Raw genomic sequence first — 25,002 nt, 5'->3', positions numbered from 1 at the left:
CCAGAACCCATCGGGTGAAGTAAGAAGGGGCATGAAACCTCAGCTGCACTCTGTTTCCCTGTGGCTACTCTCCAGTTCTCAATAAACAGACCTTTTTTAAAACAAAAATTATTCTCGAGGGAGAGAATGTTGGTAGATATTGAGCACACCTTATTAAGGATCCATAAAAGGTGAATATTAATATTAAATCAGTTATGGTAAATCTATTTTCTCAAGGAATTTTTTTTTCCTTCTAGGCTCATGTACTGGGCATTTTTAGATGCTAAAATAAAATTCCAAGTATCTTAGAATCATAAGCTCAGGGCTATGTGTATTTTTTTTCTTCCGCCACTCTAGCAGAAATTCAGCAATTGTGTAGGTGATGAGCACATGTCCTGTTCAGAAGAGGGTCATGGGCAGGCTCACTGAGCAGTGTGTGGCAGTGGAAGGAATGCAGAGATGGCAACTGGAACTCTCACTCTGGATATGACCTTAACTGGTCCTGTGACTTTGTACAACTCCCTTATCCTTTCTCAATGTCATCCTTTGATCCTGCTTTCCTTATTAGTGTGAGGATAAAAATTAAGCAAGTTTCAAAGCTGTAAGAGAGTTAAAAGATAAGCCCAACCTACTTATTTTATTGGTGGGAAAATTAAAGTCTAGTGGTTTGTTCAAGGTAACAGCGAAATAAGCCAAACCATGCCTTTTGTCAGTCGGAGGTTAGTATAATTGCCCCATCACAATTACCTCAATGCAATAGCTATGAAAGCGTTTCAGGGATAAATGCACCACAGGAATACAAAGTGTAATTGTTGATACCTCTTTATTAATACAAATGTAAATATTATATGCATATTTTTATTAGAGAATATGTCTTCTGGATTATAATGTATATATTACAGTTTTATGTTAAATCTATAACTGTAGAGCCATGTATAGATAATAGTCTATCTAAAGAGAAGTGGTCCCTTTGGTAAAATTCATTTTTGTTAATATTCTGATCTCTACAATACATCTTCTTATAGATTATTCTTAAGTGTAATATTCAATATATGTAATAAATTATGAGACTCAGTATTTTAATTATAGATGTTCCATTGGGACTTGATTGACCAAAAGTATATAAAGCAACATTGTACACTATTTCCTTTTGAAATAATTGGACTTTTATAACACTGTAACTAAATGTTATGGCATATTTTCAAATATATTGTTTTCTTTTTATCCTTAAAAAGCCAAAAAGTATTTTGAGGTAAAGCAGGCTAAATGAAATTTCTTTAAACCAAATGTGTATTGACAGCTTTTAAATTTTGCATTGTTTGTGTTTTGTAGATGTTATGCAAGAGTATTACATATTTCTTTACCTCTTTATTGAGGAATAATTGAAGTACAATAAACTGCACATATTTAAATGCCATTGGATCAATTTTGACATATTTTTACGCTGGGGAAACCATCATGACAATCACGGTAAAGAATATTTTTGTCTTCCCCAAAACTTTCCTCAGAACTCCTTTGTAATCCCTCCCATCTTCAAACCCCATTCCTAGGGCAACCATTTACTTGCTTTTTATTCACTATAGTTTCCATCTTCTAGAGTTTTTATAAATAGAATTTAAGTATACTTTTTTATTTTTGTACTGGCTTCTTCACTTAGCGTATTTTTTAATTGAAGTATAGTTGACATATAATATTATGTTAGTTTCAGGTGCACAACATAGCGATGCAAAATTTATATACTGTACGAGATGATCATCACAATAAGTCTTGTAATTATCTGTCACCATAGAGAGTTATTACAAGATCAGTGACTATATTTCCTGTATTGCACCCCTGTGACTTATTTATAAGTGGAAGTATGCACCTCTTAATCCCCTTCACTTATTTTACCCATCCCCTTACCTCTCTCCAAACTCATTTATGTTATTGTACATATAAGAGTTTTCTTTTTTTTTTTTTCCTTTGTGATAGTCCATAATGTGGATGGACACGCCATCATTTGCTTATCTCTTCATCTGTATATTAGACATTTGGGTTAATTTCCAATTAATGGTTATTACAAACATAGCTGCCAAATTGGTGTGGATATGTCCTTTTTTCCTTATGGGTTAATACCTAGAACTAGACTGGCTGGGCTATATGGCATGTTTACGCGGAACATTTTGTGAAGCTACTAAAAACTGTTTTCCAAAATGTTTATACCTTTTTACATTCCTACCGTTAGCGAATAAGAGTTCTGGTTGCTCAAAATCCTTGTCAATACTTGGTACAGTCAGTCTTTTTAGTTGTATCCAATCTAGTATATGTTTAGTAATGTCACCTCATTGTATCTTTGCTTTCCTCTGAGGACTAATGATGCTTTAGCATCTTTTCATTTATTTTTGACCATTTGCATATCTTCTTTTGTGAAGTGTCTGTCTGAAACATTTGTCCATTTTTTAAAAAGATTACTTCTTTTTATTAAATTGTAAGAGTTCTTATATTTTGAATACAAATCATTTATCTTATGTTTCCATTGAAAAAATTTTCTTCCTAATATGGATGGCTTGACTTTCATTTTTTTAATGGTGTCTCTTCAAGAACAAAAGTTTTAAATTTTGATGAAGTCTGATTTGTCAATTTTAGCCTTAATGATTTCTTTTTTCTTGTGTATATTTTATGAAAATCTTACCTGCCATAAGATTTCAAATACTTTCTCCAGTTTTCTTTTATAAATCAATCTTATGTTGTTATTTAGGTATGTGATCCATTTTGAGTCAATTTTTTTTAGTGATGAGGTAAAGATCATCATATTTTTACCCTCAATTTTTACCCTCAAATGATCCAGCATCATTTGTTGAAATGACTTTCTTTTACCCATTGAATTGCTTTGACACAGTTATTAAAAATCAATCAACCATATATGCATAGGTCTATTTCTGGACACTGTTTTGTTTAATCTGTATACCTCCATATTTTTGTCAATAACCCACATTCTTGATTACTGCAGCTTTAGAGTAAATCTTGCAAATTAGGTGAGGCAAATTCTCCAACTTTCAGCTAAGTCTTTTGCATTTCCAAATTAATTTTAGAATCATGTTATCAATTGATAAACTCCCTCCACCCCCCCCCCCCAAAAAAAGCCTAGTGGGTTTTGTTTAGAATTTTATTAAATCTATAGATTAGTTTGGGGAGAAATTGCCATCCATAAACATGGGTTTTTCTCCATTTATATTTATTTATATATATGTACATATATTTAAATAGGTCTTTGTTAAAATATTTTAGGGAGATTTGAATTATCAGTGCATTTAACATATAAAATATAGTCTAATTAGATTTAGTATCTTCCATAATTTAATGTACAGTGACAGAATATTCTGGCATTTATAAAATCTATAGAAATTTATGCCAAATTTTCTTCCATACTGTCCCAAAGAATGGAGATTTCATTCGAGATGTTTTTTTCTTGACTATACTATCTATACAGATGTAGTCGTTCCTAGAATGAACAATAAATCATGAAATAGCCAACAATTAAGATTCCCTTCACTCTATTTTAGAGCGCCAATGTTTATAAATTCTTTAATGCAGCAGTGTTTTTCAGTTTTTAATACAGAAGTATTGGGTATCTTAGATTTATTCCCAGGTATTCTTCTTTCCCCACTACTATAAGAGGAAAGATACATTTATTTTGAATTGTTAGTGACTATATCTTTCATTAGGTTGTATAGATTTTTATGGGTTTCTTGTTTTTTTTTTTTTTAAGATAAACAATCACGTACCATGCAAATATTGTCAGTTTTACTTCTTTTTTGACTGTTACTTGTGTATTTCTTTCTTTCCTTAATGCGGTGGCTCGACTTGCAGTGAAATACTAAAAAAAGACTATTGAAAGTAGTTATTCTTGCTTTGTTCTTTATCTGTTGGGAAAAATTAGATTTTTAGTTTTTAAGTGTGATACTGGTTGTTGGTTTTTCCTAGATGCCCTTTATTGTTTAAAGAAGTTCTCTACTATTCCTAATTTGCAAAAAAAAAAAAAAAATTGTTTTTATCATTAAGGGGTGTTGAATTTTATTCAATGCTTATTTTTTTTTCAGTTTTTAAAATGATTACATGTTTTTTTCCTCCTTTATTCTGTTAATATGGTGAATGGCATTGATTTCTGCATTTTAAACCAAATGTTCATTCCTAGAAAAGCCTTCTTTGGTTATGATGTCATATATATTTATAATTAGGTTACATTTGGTAATTTCTTAAGGATCTTTACATCTCTCTGAGGGATATTGAAATGTGTTTTTTTCCCAATATCTTTTTTCAGATTTTGTTGACCTTACAAAGCAAAGTTGGACAGTCATCCCAACTTCCTTATTTTCTGAAATATTATGTAAGGTGTTATTTCTTTCTTAAAATTTTCTAGGATTAACCAGTAAAAACATTTTGGCCTGAGGTTTTCTTTTAGGAAAAGTATTTCATCATTTAATTTCATTTATTTATTTATTTATTTATTTATTTATTATAATATATAATATATATATATATATATATATATATATAGCTCTTTTCAATATTTTTTTCCTGTGTATTTGTTTTTCACTAATCTGACAATGATATGTCTGAGTGTGGTTTTCTTTGTGCATATGTATGACCTAGTTTCCTCTTGAATCTCTAAATTTATTGACCAGATTTGGATGACTTTCAGGCATTTTTTTTCCTCAAAAACTGATCTCACTTATATGGGGAATCTAAAATCTAATACATAAAAGCAGAGGGTAGAATGTTGGTTACCAGGGGAAACAGGAAGATGGTGGTCAATGGGTAGAAAGTCGTAGGATGAATAAGTTTAGAAAGCTAGTACACAGCATAGTAACTGTAGTTAATATCTTGTGTTGAACTTTGGAAATTAAGAGATTTTGACATAGTAAATATTTCGCCATGTATATGTATGTCAAATCATCATATTAGACACCTTAAATATGTATAATTTTTATTAGAAAATAAAATTCTTTCTCAATATCGTGTTCCTCTCCTTCTGGTACTCCAGTTACATATGTTAGATCTTCAAGAATTGTCCCATAGGTCTCTTGAGGCTTTTTCATCTATTTCATTCTTTTTTTTTTCACTCCATTATTCAGATTGGATAACATCTCTATTAATCTATATCCAAGTTCCTGATTCTTTCTTGCATTATTTCCATACCACTTTTGAGTCCACCCAACAAGTATTTTTTGTTTTAAATATTGTTTTTCACTTAAAAATTAATTTAAGTTTATTTTTCTATATGAATATTCTTATATTTTCATTTATTTCAAGAGTGCTTTCCTTTCCTCATGGAGCATAATTATAATAGTTGCTTATATATCTTTGATAGCTCCTTCACCTAGATCATTTCATATTTTTGGCTTTTCTCTGGAAATTTGGTCATATTTTCCTTGTTCTTTGTATGTTGAGTAATTTTAGATTACATTCTGGATATTGTGACCATTCTGTTAAGTAGAGTCTTTTATAATATCCTATTTAATCATCTGAAAATGATGCTTATTTTAGCAGACAATTAAGCCATTTAGATTCAGACTATAGTTTGTATCTCAACTTCATTGGGGCTAATTCAGAACTCAGTTTATTTTTCTAAACCATGGCTGTATTGGTTTGTTTCTCTCTGGTGCATGTGTAATTCGGATTTAGACTGAGACTTGTACAGAAGGTTAAAGTCTGTTCAGCACCCGAAGCCTTTGATAAACTCATTTGAAACTGTTTCATGCATGCTTAGCTTAGGAATTAAAGTGATACTCGTCCATCCACTGAGTTAAAGGATTCCTTTCTCTTATTCTCTCATCGCCAGGATTCTCCCCAAATTCTCTGCCCACAGGAGTCCTTATTTCTTGTTCCTCTTGCCAGAAAATGTTTATCTACTTGTCCATCTGCCATTGCCTCACCACTTTGCAACTGGGGTCTGCCCTTGAGGGTCATATTGCACACACAAAACAAAAACGAAATCACAATGTAGGTTGCTTTTTCAAGTTTTGGCTCTCTTACATAATCTGCCTGCTTTTGAGAGTCCTCTGGTGGTTGAGTGTGTGTGTGTGTGTGTGTGTGTGTGTGTGTGAGAGAGTGAGAGAGAGAGAGAGAGAGAGAGAGATAAAGTTTTTAATTGTAATCAATATGAGGTACAGGAAATAGTGGGCTTACCTCGCCGTGATTATGATATGGAGGGGTTACCCCACCATAACTAGAACCCATATGGAATTTTTTTCCCAGAAAAAAATTATATTTTAAGGTATAGAATCTATCTTTTGGAATTAGCCAAGCCATTGTGACAAAGAAAGTTCTCTTCATATGTCAATTACAGAGAGGAGCAGAAGTGATTGTCAAATTATGTTCATTACAAACGCGCGCGTGCGCACACACGCGCACACACACACACACACACACACGATTTAAGAAAACAGTTGCTGTGATACTTCAGATTTCACTTTCCAACTCTTCTTTGCATTTATCATTATTTCAAGGGCATGGAAGACAATACTATGTTTTCTTCCTCTACTGGGTTATTAAAGATAAAAATTGGTTATATATGTGAAGTGCTTGGAGCCATCAGAATCAAACTGTTTATAATTTAAAGTGGTATGAGTACTGTAATGCACAGCTAATACTTAGGTATTGTTTAAGCCCCTAAGGACCAATTCTTTGTGGTGACTTAAATATGCTTTAGTTAAAAATAAAGAGTTTAAGAAATAACATTAGTGACAATACTTATTGTTGTGAAATGCATACAGAACCTCAATGACAACTTCCTTGTGAAGGTATGTTACATAATGATAAAATATAAAAATTAAAGAATAAATTACTATGTATGTACATTTTGGAAATAGTACAGTATTCTTTTTTCATTGTTGTATCTCAGAATAATTAGCTGATGTGAATCATGTAATATGTAGTTTTACTTTTTTTGTTAGTGATTAAGTGACTCTTATTGAAATAAAGAATAAGAGAAGCAAAGCTATTTTCTATAATAATAAAATTTAAATGATTTTTAAAAATAAAGGTTGTATGGACATGTGATAAAACAAAATTTTTCATATGCTTAAGATATCTTTCTAACCCTGAATTGGATCAAGTTATTTAAATAGAGCCCAGATAAGGAGCACATTGAAGTTCAGGTGAAATAATTTCCTAATGGGCACTTTCCAAGCATTTATTCTTCTTGTTTGCCCCTTGAAATTGTGGGTACAGAAGTAACAATTCTCTGAATTTATAGTATTATTTGTAAAATGATGCACTATTAGACATTTTGTTACATAACAACAAGAATTTAAAAATATCTGATTAATCTTTACTGTATCAAATTACCTCAATGTTTTACATTTTAAAAATTGAGATATAATTTACACTTAGTAAATGCACATGTCTTATGTGTAAAGCACAATGGCTTTTCACAAATATACTTTTAACATATTTAACTCAGAGCAAGATATAGAACGTTTATTACTCCTGAAACATTTTTCTAATTTTCCTATTCAGTATCCCTCACTGTCCCCCAGCACGGTTACTTTTGACTTTAGTCAGCACAGATTACTTGCCTGTTCTTAAACTTCATATAAATATAATTCTCCAGTGTATACTCTTTTAAGTATATTTTGAGATCCATGTGTTATAGTATCAGTAGTTCTTTCATTTCCACTGTGGAAGAATATTTAGTTTATCAATATGCTCCAGTTTGATTATTCATTTTTCTTTTCTTGGTTTCTGTTTTGGGGCTATTATGAATAAAGACACTTAGAACTTTCTTGTACATGTCTTAGGGATAGAGTTTACATTTTTCATATTAGATAAGTTTGTTATAAGTTATTTTGAATATAGAAATTTGTTGAATTTCTTTTTATGTCAACTTTTAGAAGATATTTTGCTATAAAAAGAAAAAATGATTCCAAGATATAAAAGTCACACTAATTTTCTTTTAATTCTCCCTTTTTCAAAACAAGGATTATCCATATTAAATTCTCCTGGACAAACTGTTAAGAAAAATTAGACTTTGTAAATTTGTTAAAAGCGTTTAAAAATTAAAACATACCACATATGTGAAATTTTCATTTTACCCAAACAACTTATATGACTCCTTCACCCCTAAAAGCCAAACCACATAGTTTCATATCTTTTCCCCACTATGCTATTTCACTATCCTATATATTAAGCAATCTATGTGTCCATCTCCCCATGAGACTGAAAACTCCTTGGAGACGAAGACCATCTGGGTCTTGTCTTCCATCTGTAGCATGTAGCACTTCGCCTGGTACATGGTAGGTACACATTATATGTTGAGTGAACTGAGTAACAGCCTTTTGTCTAGGGTATTTATTTGTTTTGCAGAAGTCATTTTTGCTATGGAAACATAACAGCACTTAGGTTTAACTCGGGAGTTTACTATTCCCTTTATGTCTTAAGTCTTTTGTTTAATACATGAGCTGACTTATCCCAGTTTCCTGTTTATATAGGGTGGGCTTTTGATGAAAATGCATACTAACAAAAAGCCTATAAAAGATTTTTGTTTTATTAGTTTAATAACATTGTTAAACTTCGTTGATGTGTCACTGAGAAAACAACTTTAAGTGAAGATATTCTATATATACACACACAAAAATCTATACTCAACATATACATATGTATTTCTAAATCATCTTTGTTTTAGGTTATCTATGCTTAGAGTGGTATATACTCAGTGCATAGAATACAAACATTGTTTTTTAAACCTATTTTCAGTGTTGGGAAAAGATACAATATCTGTTTTACACAATTAAAATACCTTGAAATTATGCATGATTTTCATTACTGCTGGGATTTCTGTGTTGAATCAAAGGTCATTATTCTAATCGTCTCAGACCCCTCTTTTTTTCCCTAATAGATCTTTGAAATGCCCATCTGTCTGTGTTCATGGTATACCCTTTTTTGATAGGGGCAGGGTGGCAGATGGACAGCAGATGGGAGTTTTGCTCTGCTTCTTGGTTCAGATCCTGGCCCAGGCAGAAATTGTCAGGGACTGTCAGTTTGTTCTCACAGCTTGTGGGCTCCAGTATTGTGTATGGTATTCCAACCAAGTGTATTAAATGATGCCAAGCTGGACCAGTTATTGGTCATTGTAACTAGTTAATGGTTACAGCCAGACAGTAAGGGTGGGGGGCACCCAGTGGATCTGAGATTACACTTGAGAGGAAATTTCCTTTCTATTTCACTCTGTGCTGGATTCTGAGAACCCCAGAGTCAGCTCCTTTTCAAGATTGAAATTGCATGATTAGAAAATACTATTGGTCCTGTAGGTATTTACCTATTTTTAAAATATAATTCAGTTTCCAAAAAGTCTTCGTTTCCCTACAAAAATGAAAAAAGGAAGCAAGTGAGAAATAGAGATAGACAGTGGCTTGATCCTTAAACCAAATGTTTTTGTCTAAATTGCTGGACAACTTGTCATCGTCTGGAATTCCTAAGGGTCCTGCATGCTTAAGACTTGGACTAATGATAACATTTTGAATTCAGTAACTAAAACTGCTTCTACCAAAGCATTAAAAGACAGTTCATGAGATTGCTAGTCTTTACAAGGGGAAAGAAAAAAGTCTTTTTTTTTATTCTGAGCTATAAACACATCTTTTTTTCCTTTAATGTGTGCATAAATTTGCTGCTTCACAAGTGACTCTCTTCGTTGTAGATAGAAACCAGATTGGAGAAAACAGATGAGGCTGGGTAAATCCTCCTAATAAAGGGTAAGCCTTGCCTTGACCATGAATAAAAGGCAATAATGAGTCAAATCGTATCCTGAGTTAAGTTTTTTCCTTAGTTTTCATAGATTTAGCGCTTACACAGATCAGCTGTATTGAGTCTCAATTTTGATTCGTAACACAAGAGTTTATGTAGGAATATGTGTCCACAGATCTTTAAATAATTGTATACCTTGAGTATAGAAAACTCATATTCTTTTGAGTAAGCCGTCACTCACTTATCACCCATTATTAAAGGAAACCCTTAGAATACTCCACGTCTTTCCTTTACTCTGAACTAATTGAAATATTGTGCCCTGCTTGTTAATAGTATTTTTGTTCTCGAAATAGGTAAATTACGGCATTATTACACAATTTATTAACAAATTGTTCACATTTGAATATTGTGTTCTAGGAGTCAGGCGTCACTTTTCCATATGTGTAATAAATTATGCTATTCCAAATTATATTAATAATATGGGGTGGTTATATTCAAATAAATTATGTTTGTGTTCAAGACATTTCATCTAATTTAGATATCTGTAGCTTTCACTACTGTAGGGCAGTTTAAAATTTAGATTAAAACAGTTTGCTGGGTAATCATTTGCTTAAACCTTGGGTAATAGGTACATTATAAAGTGAATATACATTATATTCCATGTACCATCAGATATTCTTTTATCTTTTAAAGTTTTTGTCTCCTAATTTGATAAATGTACTTAAGTTTTAAGAAGCTTCTTTTGCTCATGTTCTCTGATGAGATTGTGTGTGTTGTGCGTGTGATTATCCATTAGGTTATATATTTGACAAGTGACCAAGGTACCTTTATTTTGGAATCTTGGCACTATATCTGGGGCTTCCTTAAAACTAACTCATTTCTTTGCAAAGAGAATCTTGAAATAGAAAAAATTCTTACAGTGCTGCCGAGGATGGCCTAAAGGACTGTGTTACACCCCTTCTAGCTATAAATATACTTTAACGTGGATCTTGCTAACATGATTTCAGGTGAGGTGTGGATGGGATCTAATTAGTTATAAATCTGTAAATGCTTGAACAGAGGTTTAACTTGAATTTCTCCATCTGACTAATACTCCTGCAACACTCTAATCCCATAAAGCTGCCTTATAATGAATTCCCATTAGCTACAGAGTTAAAGCAAAGGCAGGAACTTGAGGAAACTAAGCAATCCCTGTGACTTAGCCAGTTAAATGGAAGTTCTGCCCTGCCAGTGAGCTGTCTGCTTTCCCAGTCTTGTTTTTGCTTTTGGGAAGCAGCTCTAGTAGAAAGGTTACCATCACAACAAACTATTCTCCAGAAAAATTTAAGCTATCTTATGGTGAATATCTTCCATAAATAGCTAATTTCTTTTATTTAATCATTTTTTAGGTGGAATAGTGCTTATGGAGTTCAGGCTTTATCTCCTTTGATTTTTAAAAATCCCCACTAGGCAAGCAAAAAAGAAACCCCAAATACCAAGAAAACAAATCAAAGTTTGGCATCCAATTTGATTAATGATTGATTGCCTTTTAGTCATGACAATTGGATATATATAAGGGAAAACTTAATAAAGGTCCTTACCTTCAAGAAAGTTACGATCTAATATTAGTTTCTAAGGAGGCCATGCCATTTTCCTCTCCCACTAGCAATGTTGTTTTCACATTCTCATCAACACATGGTGTTGTCAGTCTTTTAAATTTTAGCCATTTGAGTGGGCGTATAGTGGTTTCATGTGCTCTTATTGAATTATAGGAGTAGATATAATTTCTTTGTTAGATGTATGTCTTAGGAATATTTTCTCCCATTCTGTAGCTATACTTCTCTTCCTAAGGATGTCTTTCAAAGAACAAATGTTTTAATTTTTGATAAAGTCCACTTTATAATGTTTTTATTTAGTTGTCAATATTTTTTTCTACTCTCTTAGAAATTTTTATCTTCTCCAGATCACAAAGATAACCTTTTATCTTTTTTTCTCCAAAAGTATTATAGTTTAATTGTGATGTTTATATCTGTGATCATCTAGGATACATTTTTGTGTATAACGTGAGATATGGGTAAAACTTCATTCCCCCCTGCCAAAGAAAATAGTATCTAATTGTTATAATATCACTGAGAAGACATTCTTTTATCTATAGAAATGCTCTGGGGCCTTGGTTGAAAAATCAATATTTTGGGCTTCTCTTTATGATGTAGAAAGATGAAAAAAGTAATGTTCCCACCCTTACAACAACAAAATGGTAGAAAATTTATAAATGCATAACTTTTCTTGAACCCATGAGAGAACAGAGGTCCCAAGGAAACCAACTAACCTAAAATCTAAAGAAGGACAAGTGCTTCCAAGGAGGAATGAGGTACGGGAACCTGCTTACCAAAGCCGGATGTGTAAGGACACTGGTAAATATAATTCAACTAAAATGTATGACAAATTGCTAAAAGTTAAGTATGAGATAGCAAGAGAAGGTAAAACTCCTGGCAACTACAGACATAAGAGGAGTTTGCACTCATTCCAGCTTCTTCTACTGGTGCATAAGATATGTATAGAAAAGATAGGTCAAATGATCTGAGAAATCATTCTTGTGAGCAGGCCTGGGAGAGTGGATCAGCTATGGTTCAGGGAATGGCAGGAAGTCCCGCTCCTGTCCTTTTCTGTCCAATGGGATAAACACCTTCCACCATCTGGGGAAGAAGAACAAACTCTTATCCTCAGGGCACTTGTGAAAGCTCATTGCAGCTAGAACAGGTACAGAATACCTCTCTATCCCTGGGGTAGGGACAGGAATACATCTTGGGCCTAGATTTACAGGTAGGAGTGGAGCAGGATCCATGAGAAGGTTCCATTTCCAAGACCCAGGGACTCAGCATCTATCTAATCAGAACAAAAAACACACCCCAGCCCCTAACACCTGGCCAACAAGTGTTGAGTGGCTAATACTAGTATGATTCCCAATTTACAGATGGGAAACTAAGGACAGAGAAATTAAATGAGTTGCTCAAAAATCTCACAGCCAATAAATGGAAAAACAGATTTGAGCCAAGATAGTATGGCTCCTCATAATGACTGTAATCCTGCAAAGGAATGTTGAGAGGAATGAGGTAAATCAGGAGAGTGGGCTGTTTCAGAAGAGAGAAGTGCTCAAGGGAACATATGATTTTAAGAAAGCAGTACAATCAACAAGATTAACAGCTGTTACAGCAGGTAAGGGATGAAAAGTATCCATTGACCTTTGCAATTTAGAAAATTACCTGTAACATTAGCAGCAAGTAGCTTTACTAGAATGATAAATATTGAAAGTAGAATCCACTGGATTCAGAAATGAATGTGAAATAAAGAAGACGGTTCATTAAAAATATCCCACTTTCCCCAGAAGTTTGAATAAGAAGAGAAGAATTGGTGCATAGATAGTGAGTGATATGAGAGAAGAATTGGTTTTTAAGGATAAATGTGATTTGATCCTGTTTATAAGATAAAGGGAAGAAGACAGCAGAATGGGAAAGACTGTCATTATAAGACAAAAAAAATAGAAAAATAAGGTGATATAAGGAGGTTTGTTGATATGTCTGGGGATATGTATTGAGAGTTTTCTAGGAATACGAATACCCTTATGTAAATATTAAAAGATATAATTTGTACAATTTCAATATATCTTTATGTCAGATAAAAACTTATCTATACTTGGAGACACATATATTAATCTCTCCTACATCTTCCTTGTAGTTTTTTATTTGAATGAGCTAGCCAGGAAAAAGTTGTTTTATCTTCACTGATGTGTGTTGATATGCCCTCTGTCAGAATACAGCTTTTTGGTAATGGTGCAATAAACAACTGTCACTCTAATGTAGTTATAAGTAACAGATGCAATAACTCAATCATTCCATCTTACCTGACAAAATAAAAAACAGCTTGAAAAAAGAGCCCAAAGCACTAGGCTGAAACCCGAAGTAGGAAAAGTTTTAGGGTTTCTACCATTACAGCGATGTCTTGGAGGGCAAGGGACTGTACACACTCAAATCTTTATCATCATTTCTGGCATTGTTGTAAGTTGATTATCAACATTTAAAAGCATAATGCTATTTAAACATTTTTCATCTTGTATTCGACAACTAGTAGAACCTCTAAAAATCCTGGAATTTCAAGTACAGCCATGAAGTTTCAGCTGCCTTTCGAGATTTAGTTGTGATAGCTCATTGCTCCTGTCAATCTAGAAGGCATTCGACTTGACAGAAATGCTCAGAACATTCTTCCCTATACCTTTAAATCCTGGACTGTGTGGATAAGCTTGAATGATCCAGTCTATTTCTTAAATGTCCATCTTATTCTAAATATTCACTCCTTCCAATAACATAAATGCAGTACATTATTTTAAAATATGCATTGCTTTTTACTCCAGCCATGTGAGATGGGTTTATTTGTATCTGTTATCTTAAATATTAACACAGTTTAATGCAAAGGTAAAGTTTCCATTTGGAAATGGAACTGACAGTGGGAACTTTAGGTTGGCTGTCACAGTGGATCACATGGAAGAACTTGGCCAAGTTCATCAGCCATATTTGGCCTAGTTTTCTGCATATGTTTGCAAGATGTAAAAGCCAGTTTATTGCTTGAGGGCACAGAAACCTGGAGGAAAGGCTTGGAATTTGTGCCATTTAATCCATTGGATGTCTTTCTTTTTGCCTAGATTTTGCCTAGAGAGATCTGATTGTACCAGTAGAATATAAATAGAAGTATGAAACTTCTATTTGTTTTTTGTCAGCTACAGAATCTTAAAGTATGTACTTGTTGAGCATTTTTGGGAACATAACTGCAAAGTAAAAAATTTGAGTATGTGCTTTGTGGTAAAAAATACAGTTCTAGGTAGGAATGATTGAATAAATATGAATTAACAAACACATTCTTTTTAGGGGTTCTCAGTTCCTTGTGGAAGTTATCACAGAATGGGACAACATGAAAATATTTGTATTCATGAAGTTTGTCCCCTACGTAACATTATTTCAGAATTTTCGATGAATCATTCACACAATTAAAGGTCATACAGTTATAGCTGATTCAAACCCCAAAATGAATAGAGATGTCAAAGCATGGAGCATATTGGACGTTTACACATGAATAAGCAAATGACAGAATTTATTTTCAAGCTAATCTACTTTTTGATTTTGCATGTTTTGATAGTTCTTTAACTTGAAATTTTCATAGAATTTTTTTCATATTTATATTAGCGTATAATTGGATATAATTCCATAGTAGGATATATAAATGCTCCCTCTTCACACAAAAGGGAAAATGGATATGGGATTTTATTTCCCTTACTAAAATATCTCTAGACTATTTAGTATTTAGGGGATAACTGTACTTTTTAATTGGAGTTAATAATTTTAATTGATGCAGTAGTCTATTAAATTCCAGTTTTAAGTCAAGGATCTTAATATTTTGGGGCAAGCATTTGAGTTTCAGAATTTGGAAGAACAGGATTCTGACACATTTGTTACTTTTTCCCTTCACCATATTTGGCATTTGAATACTATGGTCACTCTTTAGCTATTGAAGGAAATCTTACACTAGTCTCATAAAACCTTCACATAGCCAGACACTGAAACACTCAGTGTCATGACGTACCTCTCTGGGGAGATTCTCTCTGTAACTCTTCTCAGATCACTGGAAAATGTCATATTTGAGGAAGATGTTTTAATGAAGCTTACCAAATTTGTATTTTAACGCTGTGTGAGTATATAGCCAACTGCAGTTGCTCCAAAGAGGAACTGTTTGCAGTGCACTGAGACTGTTGAAAGATAGACTGGCCAGTGATAAGTAGGCAAGAAGTGAAGATGGGTGGCTCTCATGATTTCCGAGTTGCCGCAGACTACATTTATGCCTTCCCTTTTTGATTTGCAGATTTACTGAGAGAAGCATTCTCAATTAAGTAATTCTTCACATCCCAACCTGTGAGGACATAATGAAACTTCTACCTGTAGAATTACTATGAAATTCTAGTAACCATTTAAAGCATGAAAAAAATTGATTTGGAAACCCTAGGAGTCTCATGATACTTAAACTCATACAGCACTGATCTTGTTTAAGTATATTATGATTACATTTGTCTGTCTTCCCAACTATATTGTGATTTAAGTAAGAGCAGGGACAATTCCTTTTCAAGATATTTGTTATATCAGAAGTATTCAATAAATGCTAGTTTAATGAAGAACCTTAATGACTCACCGAAGGTTATCTCTCTTGTAATTTTCACTGAAGTCATGTTTTTTGTTGTTGTTTGTTTGTTTTGTTTTGTTTTGTTTTTGTGGTGGGGGGGAGTTTTTTGAGAGGCTTGGGTGAGTGGCAGGAATTCGTATCAAGTTTCCCTTTTGGGGTGACTGACATTGTCAAGAAACTTTGATATTCATAGAACACCAGAGTTATAACACAAACACTTCAGTTTAACTTCTGGCTTCACCGCTGACATACTGCGCCACATTGGAAAATTATCTTCCCTGAATCTTCATTTCTTCGTCTCTAAAATGGGTTAATAATATCTCCATATGAAGACTTTTTCACACTTATCTTCCTTTATTAAAGAAGCTCTTGAACTCTTCCATAATCTTAAACTGCCTAGTTTATGTAGAAATTTTGAAATAATTAATAATGCTTTTTAAAAACTTCATCTAAGTCTTGTTGCCCTGTACCTGCCATGGTCATAAAATCAATGTCCTTTATGGTGTGGGGTGTGGGGTAGATACAGTCTAGATTCTAAAATAAACGTGGCATTGTGCATTTGTTAGAAAAGATTTACATAATCCAGGATTTGTTGAAAATGCTAAAGCTGCCATTTATATATTTAGAAGAAAGCCTGAGGATGTGACTAAAGCTTATAAAAAGTGGTATCCAGCCACATAGAAAGGGAAGCCACTCCCCTCCCCCGTCTAGTGTACAAAGTGATGCTTGATGAGAGATTGGGGATAGAGACAGAGAAGAAGATGACCTAAAAAGAAAACAAGAAGATGACAGCAAAGGATACTGTGAACCTCCCCGCTGGAACCAGGGGGAATGCCTCTTCAGAGTCTATAAACCACCCTGGCATAGGCAGTAGAGTTGACAAGTATCCCAATGAGAAGGAGCCACTCTATTTACTCCTTTTCCAGGTACCTCATGTCTTATAATCGGCCCAGACATTCTGGTGCGGCAGTGATACTGAACTGAGCTTTATAAGTAGGAGTCCTTACAGGAGTCCTAGTATTACAGAACAAGGAAATCTGACAGAGACTGCCCTTCTCCACTAGGGATCCCTAAATGGGACACAGCCAGGTCTCTGAGATCAGGAATGAGGAGTGAGTTGAAATGAAGAGTCTAAATCACCAGAGGAGACAGACAAAAGTTATCATTGCCCCACACCTATGCTGAGAGGACAATCCCGGACACTCCAGAAAGAGTTATAGTAAAGGTGGAGACCAAAACTCAAAGACCAGACCAGGGGAGCTTTGCCTTCCTGAGGATGTAGCAGCTAACCAAGGAAGGGCAGTGATGGAAGCAGATACTCTGCCTCTGTCACTACAATATTACATAAACAATTTCTTGAGGAGATGCCAGTCTGTGAGGAGATCAGGGGAGGGAGGGAAGAAGCAGAAAGAGTAAAAATGTACCCCAAACTGACTTATTTTCTAAAGAACCTGAGTTAAACCAATGGACAAGCTTTAAATTTTTGTTTTGTTTTGCCTTTTTTTTTTTTTTTTTAATCACCAAATGAGAATGAAGACTTTTGAGCAAGATAGGGTCAGTTATGTGATGGAAACACAATTTTTTTTTAAAATTAGCTTTTCCACATCTGAGTTATGAGTAATGAGTAAATTTCCAGTCAATCACACTAGTCTGTCTCTCTCTTTGTTTATAACTTGCCTATGTACAGCGGTCTCATTTGTAACTTAACGAGTTTATAGCATTTTATGGTATACAGAATGCTTTCACATATACCCTCTCGTCTGTTCCTTACCATAATACAGTGAGGTAATGTCAATATATTATGTTTCAGGTAAGGAAATCGAAGACTTGTTCAGAACCAGATAACTGATGAGAGAGAGAGAGAGAAGAAGGGACGCAGCCGACAGCTCAGGTCCTCTTTCCACGCTCCAGAACCACCACACCTGCTACTCTGTTGGGCCTCATTTTGTTTCTCTCTGAAACTCTGTACTCTATTTGCAATGGTATGGTTATGTGTTAAATCCTTTTACACATTTTCATTTTTTTTTAAAGGAATATTGCTACAAAGTTTTGTATTTAAATGAAATGTATTTAAATTAAATATTTTCTTGTATCTAGCATACACCTGATTCTTTGATTTGGTTGTTTTAGCCAAAATCCCCATGGAAGAGTCTGTCTAGGTGATAGTTTATGAGTACAGCTGGGCAAAACAAAACAGCCTATGGAAAACTCATTCTGATCATTTCATATCTAGGAAAAATACAAGGAACAACAAAAGTGAGTCAATATTTTATAAATTCGAGGTCAATATTCTATGTCAATGTCAATAGTGTATGAGTTCCAAAGGATTTGTGTCACTATTAAATTAGAAATGATTCACTCTTATTTGATGTACAGTGGATTTAGACATAATAGACAGAAACAAAGAGAATACACAGGATAGAGAGCAAACATATCTTGTAGGACAATTGCAAATCTCTTACGAGCTTCGATACAAAGTAATAGAGACCATCTCTTCTCCTTGGCTATTCATTCATCTTTAGCATTAGTGAATTTATGGCTTGTATTCTCGACCTTGACCTATAGCCCTGAAATGCTGTATGTCTGCCCTGCTTCATCAGGTAAACTTCAGGACAGTGGCTGTGTTACCTGTTACATATCTGTAACTGAGATCTTAGATGAGTGCTGTTAGAATTGGGAGAAAGGCTTTAATTTGATGTTCAGGTATTGATGTTTATATATCGTATGTCACCTTTCAATGTGAGCTTTTTATTCTTACTATTTGATCTAATTTAATTTGCTGAGCTATTGGTCGTGGTTGTAGAAATCACTCTATAGGTCTTTCATTGCTAATATATTTCGTAACCAGTCAGGCTTATGAAGAACTCAATTTGTATGTTTATTTGAGGTACACATCAAAGCAGGTTTCTCCTCCTTGCTTAGGAATTTTTTCTATTTTTCATCAGAATTCAGTGGCAATACAGTACCACCACCAGTCATATAACTTACTACTTAAGCAATTCCTTTAAGGATGTTAAGAGAGCATGTTGTTTCTTTTATGTAACTTTTACTTTCAAAGTCAGACCAAATTAGATATTAGAGTATTGTAAATTCCTATCTTAAATTCCTTTGGCATTATTTTTATATTCAAGTTTGTTGTCTGTACATCAAGCAGAATTTTTCCAGCCCATTTCTACTGATTGATCACCACTGATGAACAAACCTATCTTGTCATGTGTCTGCAATGGAAAGCCTCTTTGCTAAATACTTCATACTGATCATTATTTGATACAGATAACAAATTTAAAAATGCTCAGGTTGAATAAATTCAGTCTTCTCATCCATCACTTTAGAAAAATGACAGGACAACTTGTATACAATTTCAAGTGAATTGCTGGAATATTTCTAGCTAGACTGGGAGAACATATATACTGATAAGAAGCCCATTTGATTTAGCAAAGCTTACCATATTATTTATTAACTCAGTTTCATTAATATCCACAACTCATTTTTTCTACTGATGATTGCTTCATCATACAACATATAAGTATAATTAAAAATTATATGTATTTTTAAAAATTGAAAAAAATTATTTAATTTACATAAGTCGTATCATGTAGTCAACTCAGGACCGAAGTTATATAATGAGTTATAGCTGGGGCAACAACATGAGAGAGGCACTGAAGTGTTGTAAAAGAGAATGTAGTGATGATGTGTTTACAGTAAGCCTCCTCCCGCCGTTATTAAGAGTTTTTTTCTCTTATCTATTATGGATGTCACATGTAGTTATTATTATTTTTTTGGTTCTTGGCTTTCCCCTTAGCTCTTCCAATGTTATCATCTTTTTTCCTCTTTTTGATATAAAAAAATGACATTAATTGGAAAGTGTAAAAAGCTTTGGGCTATTCAAGGAGAGTAAAAAAGAGAATTTTTCAGGACTCATATTTCTGCATCTGGATCTAGAACACAGCACATATTGATATGAGTTCTCTAATGCATGTCTATTTGGAAGTATTGTGTACATGTTTCAGCAAATTTTGGCAAAAGCCATGTCCTCTAATGAGGAAGTGACTGTACCCTTCTTGTGTCATTTCCCAGCCCTGAAGTCCTGTTTACACTAAGGTCCTTTGTTAAGGATTCTCCATAAAGGTCTTTGATACTGTCGAAGCCCATCCTTGAGTCATTCTTAGCTGACACTTTGTGTCCGGCTGGCAATCTTTCCATGAGTGGTAAGGTCAGCCTCATAGAATATTACACAACCTTCCCCCACGCATTGTGCGTCAGTAAGAATCAAATGACCCTTAATAGTGAAAACACAAAATCTTGGAGTAAAGTAGAAAGATGACCAATCTCTAAACAAAGCAAACCGATGTTCAGACTAAAAGGATTCTCTCATGATCTTTATACATTTTACTGGTTGTCTGTAAACAGCTTTTTCTTGCTAAAAGTGTTCTCTAAAATGTTTATTTGCTGTAGATAATTATCATCTATTAATTTGTGGTTTCTCTCCTTAATAAAGTTATGGAACATTTGAGGTGATTCGTGGTTAGCACGGTGTAGTGAAGAGGGTACTGAGTCAGCCGCCTTCCCATCCAAGGATCCATCGGAAGGACCCTTAATTTTTCCTTGTCTGTCACCACATCTATACATTGAAAATAATCACATCTCTCTCATAGAGCTGATGTGTAATGTACTGAGCATAAAATAATTTTGTATACCGTAAAAGCTTATTTAAATGAAATAGGCTACTATTCTTTTAAGAGCCAGAAGAGTTTGCTGTGATTATTTGAGAAAAGGTCAGAATATAGAACCTCTTAGAATTGCATGTGAGTGATTTGATAAATATTGGCTTAAACTAGTGGGATTTTCAATAGCCCAATTGCAGCATTTTTCTTATTACTTTGCCTCTGTAAAGCTTTCATGCTATATTGGAAAAATCTTCCCTTAACCATGAAATTAAAGATGTAACTGAGTTTGAGTTAGCTGCTACTCTTGCAGTGATTTGCGGGCAATGTGTTTGAAGTAATTGCCTTATACCAGTTGTTTCGCCTCTGACACTCATCCTCTTTCCTCTGTCCGTTCTTCACGGCTTAGAAAGAAGCAATGGGGAATTTCCATTGACTCATCTGTGTCCAGTTTTTGATGGGCATACATATTTTTTTTTTCAAGAGTCAGGTGTCTAATTCAGAGAGAATGTATTTTAAACCTAGTGGTAGATATACCAATTAAGGAACCTATAAATAAAGTTGAACTCTGGAGCCAAATGATTGTTGGGGATTGTCATCTTCATAATGAAAGTCTTTGCCATTATAATCTCATTTGGCAAAGATGAACTGGTCCCCTTGGGAGATGCCTTGCCAAATCTTCATCTGCTATTCTGTATTGATGCCAAGCCAGACTGTTATCTGAAAACTACTTCACATCCTTTCTTTGTGGTTTATACCCTTAACCTCAAGGATTCAGTTTGTGGACATTGAACAGCCAGAAACTGTTTGGAGAAGAGTACCTTTTAAAAAATTACGGTCATTAAGGTATAATGCCATATGTGCTCAAGGGGTGGCGAAGCTGTTGAGCAGCTTCTTATTCATTAAGACTGAAATATTTATATGAGCAATAATAATAGCAGCATATTTTAGAGTCTGTGTGTTATGAAATTGATCACTGATGCAGTTAGATAATATTGACAGCTTCTATTGTAATTATGTAAATAACACCAAGTTCAGCTCTCCCTTTATCTTTCATTTCCATGTGCATGTGAAGAGAGGGCTAGAAAGTGAGTAAATGCTAGGCTGAGTTCTGGGCTGTTTATTTACCTGACAGAGCAGCTTGAAATTTATATTCCCCTGTTATTTTTTCATCCAAGTTAAGCAAGTCCAGTAGGTTGCACAGAAGTGACATACAAATATGTGTTTATTTGGAGGAATGCTTGGTGATAAAGCATCCACATGAGAACCCTGACAAGCCAATTGGTCCATTTTGAGTTTTTCCAATTCAGAGCTGTGTTTCGATCCCACTTGACTAATATCAATGCTTTTTTTGTTACCTTTCAAACAGATAATTTTAAATAGTTCTCCATAGGGATGTCTAGCTGTCTATCAGTCATTTCATTTCAATGCAGAAGTATTTGATTAGTGTATTTAAAGTAATAAAGATGTCAACAGTAGTGTCACCTTGATTGATGCTAATTATAAGTCTTTAATGGTTCCTCTGCTTTGGCCACTATCCTTGCAGATTGTGATTTTTTATGGTTAAAATGGTGCCCTGCTGTCCAAAGGCTTAATCATAAATTCCAATCTATCTTTCTTTAATGATTCTGCATGCAGTGGTATAATCCCAGTAACATACATTATCTTTGTTCGTTAAAAGCAAGCAGTGACTTTCATAGGGGTGATTAATGCATTTATAAGGAGCTTGAAGAATCCTTGTTGGGATCACAGCAGAGGTTATGATGATTATGCTTGCTGGGCATTAGAATTAGCAGCAATGTTACATCCGCTGTCTGAAAATAATTGAAGATTTTTATGCAGTCCCTGTTTAGCACATTAACGTTGTAAATGAGACTATAACTGCAATGGTAAAAAGACTTAAGTTTTGCAGCCTGAAGATGCTATCAGTATGTGGTTGTCACACCAATGAAACTAAAAGCAAGTTAAATTATCTGAAGGCTTTCCTTCTTTAGAACAAATAGTCTTATTAGACAGATTTGGGGTCACTCAATTTAAAATATCTGTTGATTAAAATGTCTTTTCCACTGGGGTTTTTCAGGCTGAATTTTAACAGTGTTAGTATATGTTTAGTCTTTAATCTCCTTACTCAATCCCAGAGATAGAGTTTTAAAGAAGAGAAAATGTGCCCAGTGATATGACATATACATTTACAGGACTTTCAAAGTACGGATGGTTCATGTAAATATATGTTCATATATGTCACGCAATAACACTTCTCTGAAATGCCATATTTTATTAAAGAGAAGCTCAACATAAAAGGATACTCTACCATTTTGTAAGAGTGATTTACCTTCACAGCAGTTACAACACATAGTACCTTGCATGTGTTAGACATTTTTTAAGTGTTTTAATGTCATCAAAGAAGGTACTGACAAGTTTTTAAAAGGCTTGTTGTCAAACTAACATTAGTATGCACCTGTTTTCTCCTGTTTCATTTTACTTTTTTCTATTCTTGTAAATTAAGCTAAATAGAGCTACAATCCTAAATGTTAGAAGTCTTTATACCTCTTTGCTTTCCATTAATTTTACATTCAGTTCTAATGCGAATATCCTACTATAATAATCTCTACTAGCTCCATTCTCGTACTTTTAGACAAGACTGTTTCTTCTAGTAAGGAGAAAAATATATATTTAAAAATAATTTTTGACCCACACTCATTTTCAAATAAGGAAATGTCGGATTGCTTCATAGGAAGACAATTATTCTCCAAGTGGTACCGGCTTAGTAAAAAGAACCCCAGACCTCAGAGGTGAATCTTGGAAAGTAGTCCTCTTACAATACCATGTATTTCACATTTCTGGAGGTGGCTATAGTTACAGTTTTGGATGATAATAAGATCTACTTAAGATATTTCTTTTCCTGGACATTTGAGAATATCTTCCAAGCTACATAGTGTTTGAAGGCCTGTCAATTTATAAGCACTGCATTGGAGAATCTTTAACATCTATTTGGGGTTTTTACGATGATGACTTACTGCAAAGTCTTTTCATCTCACCATCATATAGTTTACGATGGACGAAATGTTGATTTTCGTATGTACAGATATGCTTCATTTGATAATGACTATCATCAGTGAGCCAACGTACGTACATCTCTTTACTAGAGTGGTGATACGGAAAATATACACACAGGGTATATAGCCTCTCCTACAGAGAACCTTTTACTTTTGGAGTTTTGCTCAGACATTGCAAATGGGCCAGAAAGGGATGTTAGAAAGCTTAGAATGGATGAGGAAAGCCAGAATTAATTGAACTAGGATTGATTGGGGGAGAAACCTGATGTGGAACCAAAGGGAGGGCTGGAGGTGATCTGTATGGTGATTAGTTCCCTGTGAAGTCAATACAGACTCCCAGTTTGTCCACTCGTTTCCACAATTGTAGTGCTCCACTTATTAAGGAAGGGGAGCCTTATTAGAATAACCAGAGAGAGCCTCTTCTGTGGGCGCCAGGGATCAGTGGATGCCCCGGAGATCTAGGCCTTATAATTGCATTGTGTGTGATTCTGCAAAGAGAAATGCAAACTGCTTGATTGGAGAAGGTGTTAGCTGTGTTGCTTAGTCTCTCACTATGTGATTATTTCCTTTTGTAGTTTTGATAAATTAACATTGGCTTACGTATTCAACAGGAATATTTTTAAAGTATTTTTTCAAGCCCCAGGGCTTCTGTTTAAAAATTCAGGTTAATTCTCAGAGGCTTTCAAAAGCATTTCTGCATCATGCTACTAATTAAGATAAGGTTATCATTTTAAGTTATACCAGGAATGCAATTAGAGCTTCTAGTGAGAACTGTAGCAATCAATTTCATACAAATTATTCAGACCTGGTAAGGTAGAATACAGTTTTAATAGGACAAGTGAACATACTGTGATTTATTAGATATAATGTGAATTCGAATGACACCTGAATATAGCATCTGTAACCCATCATGTGCCCAAGTCACTGGGAATCCAGTTCAATAGCCTTTCATCAGAAGAGATTTAATAGTATGTCTTCAATTCTCTGTTGTTCAGTGGCCGTTAGTTTAGATCTGAGAGGGATTTTTGTTTTCAGATTTGAATGGTTTTAGACATGAGAAAGTCATCTATAGGATACAAAGCACAGATGACCTAGCCCTCTCATTTTTCTAGACCAACATGTGCTGCAGAGAAATCTGCTTGCTTGCTTTTTTCTTTTGTGTGGTCTGCAGAGCCAGCTGAGCAACTGAAGTGTTGATCAACAAATTTTCTCTATTGTCCATCTCTTCTGAAGACTATTGAGTGTTGGATAAGAAAGTTACATGCCTTATCTGCCAATTGTCAGTAATTACTTATTCATTAAATGGATACCTATTTTCTAAGGAGGTATGAGGATGGCAGAGTTGAATAGCTCCTGAGAAGGTTGTATATCTTTTCCTC

At 34.2% G+C, this 25,002-nt stretch overlaps 1 long non-coding RNA gene across 10 annotated transcripts in view; it reads left to right on the top strand.

Annotated features, from left to right (window-relative positions):
• The window catches only part of LOC107519984, a 364,500-nt gene that overhangs the window by 317,628 nt on the left and 21,870 nt on the right, over positions 1-25,002 (top strand). For 8 of the 10 annotated variants that reach the window (XR_001599211.2, XR_004955666.1, XR_004955669.1 and 5 more), the window contains one exon: positions 17,714-20,864. The exons of 1 other annotated variant lie outside the window; for it this stretch is intronic. This is a non-coding gene — a long non-coding RNA (uncharacterized LOC107519984). Of the gene's footprint in view, positions 1-17,713; positions 20,865-25,002 lie in introns of those variants that run through there. One more of the 10 variants, XR_004955661.1, reaches the window with a different exon arrangement.

This window comes from Rousettus aegyptiacus, unplaced genomic scaffold (genome assembly GCF_014176215.1).
Source record: "Rousettus aegyptiacus isolate mRouAeg1 unplaced genomic scaffold, mRouAeg1.p scaffold_m13_p_1, whole genome shotgun sequence".
In the NCBI taxonomy this organism is placed as follows: Eukaryota; Metazoa; Chordata; class Mammalia; order Chiroptera; family Pteropodidae; genus Rousettus; species Rousettus aegyptiacus.
Note: the sequence above shows the minus strand (reverse complement) of the source record. Positions and strands in the feature narration are given on the sequence as shown.